This window comes from Pongo pygmaeus, chromosome 3 (assembly GCF_028885625.2).
Source record: "Pongo pygmaeus isolate AG05252 chromosome 3, NHGRI_mPonPyg2-v2.0_pri, whole genome shotgun sequence".
NCBI lineage: Eukaryota > Metazoa > Chordata > Mammalia > Primates > Hominidae > Pongo > Pongo pygmaeus.
The window spans coordinates 129,495,669-129,499,550 of record NC_072376.2 but is presented as its reverse complement, the minus strand read 5'-3'; the positions used below and the strand labels follow the sequence as shown (position 1 = coordinate 129,499,550).

The following is a 3,882-nucleotide window of genomic DNA, read 5'->3' as shown; positions in this document are numbered from 1 at the left end:
GCATGGCCCAGGCGGTTCCTGGATAAGGCACATGGGGCTTTGGCCTGGATGAGGAGGCCTTGAAGGGACCTCGGGGCAAAGGAAGAGACCTGGGTTTGGTGAGGCATCCCCAGGGCATGGAACGGACCGGTTGTGCTGTGGGAATCCACTGTCCCCTCCAAGATGGTTAAAAAAGCACAACACATCATACATATTTACCAGGCCAGAAGCGCTGGCCCGAAGTCTCCCCAACCCCAACCTGGTCGGGGGAACCTCCTGGCCAACCCCCAAAAAGAGAGAGGAGAGAGCCTGCCCCAGCCCCTCCCTGCCCACCCAGGCACCCGGGAGGACTGCAGAGAGTGCTTTGCATAGATACAGAGTGGAGGAACGGGACTGTGGGGCTGCCCGGGTCCCTCCTGGAGGCCGTGGGAGGTGTTGGGTCCGGGTATCTCTGGGGCCTCACAGGTCGCTCTCGCCATACAGGGCCGTGGAGGAGGACTTGTAGTCGAGGGCACCGGGCATTGCGTCAGGGCCCTGGTAGGGCACCATGCGGGCGATACAGCACTCAGCCTGGTCGGCGGGCAGCTCTCTCCGCAGCTCCTCAGCTGTGATGAAGTTCTTGTCCCCTGCCAGGACCTTGAAGGAGGCGATGACCTGGTCGGCCGTGTCCGTGTCGGTGGTCTCCCGCGACATAAAGTCGATGAAGTCTTGGAAGGTCACAAGGCCGCTGTGGTTGGGGTCGACCAGGCTCATGATGCGGTTAAACTAGGCCTCACCCTGCGGTCGTTCTCCACGTCATAGCCCAGGCTGATGAGGCAGGCCTTGAACCCCTCAGGCCCCAGCACCCCACCATGATCCTTGTCGAAGTGGTTGAAGGACGCCCGGAACTCCTGCATCTGCTCCTGGCTGATGCCTTTGGCGTCGCGGGTGAGGATCTGGTTTGCCACCTCGTTGATGGTTGGGGCAATCAATGGTGGTGAGCAGCTGCTCCCCACCCATGCGGATGTGCTCCATGGTGTGCTTGTTGTGAAGATGAGGGCCTCCTGGATAAGCTGGTGCTGCTGCTCCAGCAGGTCCAGGTTGGGCTTGTAGTCCACGATGCTGCGCTCACACTGCTTCAGGTGGCTCAGCTGGTCCTCCAGGGTCCCGTTCATCTCAGTGGAGATGCGCCCGATCTCCTCCATCTTGGTCTGGATCCAGGGCCCCCCGACGTTGGCCTGGCTGGCAAACTGGCGGGGCAGGTGCTCGTTGGACTGCTGCTTGCTCTGCCCCTCCAGGAGGGCGTGGTCCCGTTTTGGCACCAGCTGCTGCACCTTCCCCCACTTGGAGTTGATGATCTGTGGGGTGAGGGTGGTGTAGGGGTTGCTGCCCCACAGCTTGATGTGGTTGCGCTCAGCGATCCCCTGGGCCTCCTTGTGGATGGCCAGGATGGCTTTGCGCTGGCTGTCGGTGTCCGGCAGGGTGGATTTCAACTGGTCGTGGACTGAGATCAGGCCCTCAGTCTCCTCGATGGTGTGCACGATGAGCATGTCCTGGAGGTCCTCCATGGCGCTCTCCATCCAGTTGTTGAAGGGGGCCATGTGCTTGGCGTACTCCAGGTGCAGCTGGTCTATGGCCTCCAGCTGCTTCTCTGTTTTCTCCAGGGCTTCCTTGCGATGTTGGTCAGAGAGCCGAGGGCGTCCCACTGGTCCCAGATCTTCTGGCACCGGGTGTTGACATTGTGGGAGTCGTAGTAATCCAGCTCGTTGAGGTCCTGGGCAATGGCTGCGATCTGCTCCACGCGGTCCTGGTGCTCAGCCAGGTCGCTCTCGAAGGCCTCGTGCTTGCGAATGAGGGCTTTGATGCCCGACAGCGTGGCGGTCTCGTAGTCCCGGTGCTCCAGCATGGCTTCCTTCCCTGGGACCCAGGCCAAAGGACAGCCGGAATGGGGACAAGGGGTCGTTGGGGGCTGGTCGTGTTCCCAGGAAATCAAGTCCCTCGGAGAAGCATCCACCAGATAAGATTAGACAGTTGCCTTTTTCAGGAAATTTCTAAGAAGACTACAGTCAATTTTAGAATTTGGGACAAAAATGAAGTGACAGTTTTTTTACTCTAATGCTTTGATAAAAAAATTAATCATCATCCTCATTATAATCATCATCAAGGTCTTAATAATGGGAATTGGAAAATAATAGGACAAGACATATAATCACAGCAAAATGTCAATATCACATTAAAAGGATAGTCATATAAAGTACCCTTAAAGGGGAATTTCTTGAAAAGCAATGATAATTTACAGAGAAAAGGAAAAACCCATTTATTTAATTATAAATGCTTCCTTTAAGAAAACCATAGTAGATTAATCAGAGGAATACCTTTTCAATGGTCTGTCTGTTATTGGCCTATCAAGGTTCATTTCCTTTATGCTTATGCTTACCACAGGTTATTGCTTTGTTATCTCATTCATAGCAGAACTCACAAAGGGATTAGCTTTCTCACGATCAAAGTGCTATGAGCAACATAGTTTCTCATTTGTTTCCTGATTCTCGTAATACTGTTATGGTTCCTAATACAATGTCAAAATAATGGGCTACTGGCACTATTTCAATAAATATAGGTTCCAAAAATGTAAACTACATTTATGGTTGTGAAAAACATGTTAACTTGTGTTGCTTCTGATTCCAAATATTTTCCTTGCAAGAGTAATTAAAGAATAACTAGGGCATCTAAAAAAGAACAAAGACATTAGTGAAAATGGCAGAGTAGATAGCTCCAAGAGCTTGTCTCTCCACAGCATCATCAAAAAATCAAGCAAAACCTGTGAGAATCAACTTCTTTTACAGAAAGCTTTCATTTACATTGTTTTAAATGTCGAAATTAATTTATATATAAGGCATTAGATATACAATCAAATTTTCTTTTGACACCATAGTATTTGAAGAGAATCATGGTTTAAAATTAAGGAATAGAATACAGTTGATACAATACAGGTGTATTAGCCAGGCTAATACATAATTCACATGACAAAATACTATAAAGTAGGTGGCTTAAAGACAAATTTATTTTCTAATCGTTCTGGAGGGTGGAAATCAAAGATCAGGGTGACAGCATGGTGGAAATTCTGATGAAATCTGTCTTTCTGGCTTGCAAACAGTTGCCTTCTTGCTCTTCCTTCGTGTGAGAGAGAAAGAGATAACACTCTGATGTCCCTTCTTGTAGGTACAATAATTTTATCTTATCCGTATCCCACCTTATGACCTCATGTAGCCTTAACTGCCTCCTTCTTGAAGGCCCTGTCTCCAAATCTAGTCACATCACTAATTAGAACTTCAACATATGGATTTGTGGGTCAGGGGAGGACACATTCAATTTACAGCAATAAGATTGCTACTTATTCCAATAATAATTTTACAATGGAAAGCCAAAATCTATATATCAGTCACACACCAAATTTTGAAGAAGTCTAATATGATCTTTAATAATTTAACAGCACTTTCCTCCAAAACAGCACCCCACTCTTGTCCCTTTGTTGCACCGTTTTTTGTTTTTGATATATTTGTGACCCTGGCCACCTATATTAGGTCCCAAAGCATTTTCTTTGAATACCTTCCTTATCTCAGGACTAAGAATCAACCTTCCTAGTCAATGATCCAGTGAATGAGAACTTTAAATGTATTAACTCAATCTATCACGCTTAACCTTGTTACAAAAATCACTGATTCCTTTGTTCTCTCATTGGGTCTTCCCATTATCTGAAACAAACATGAAGCCAGAGGAAAGATGGGTTTGTTCATTTATTTCAATAGGTTGGTTTTTAAAAGAAGGAACTAGGTGAAGCACAATATAGAATGACTCTGGAAAAAATGGAATCTAACTGACACTACTGGCTTCACTATGTACTCATAACATTAAGTAATTTAGGGA

At 47.7% G+C, this 3,882-nt stretch overlaps 1 pseudogene; it reads right to left on the bottom strand.

Moving 5' to 3' along the window:
- Window positions 1-438: 438 nt before the first annotated feature.
- Window positions 439-1,873, bottom strand: LOC129035145 (alpha-actinin-4-like; annotated as a pseudogene).
- Between the last annotated feature and the right edge of the window lie 2,009 nt (window positions 1,874-3,882).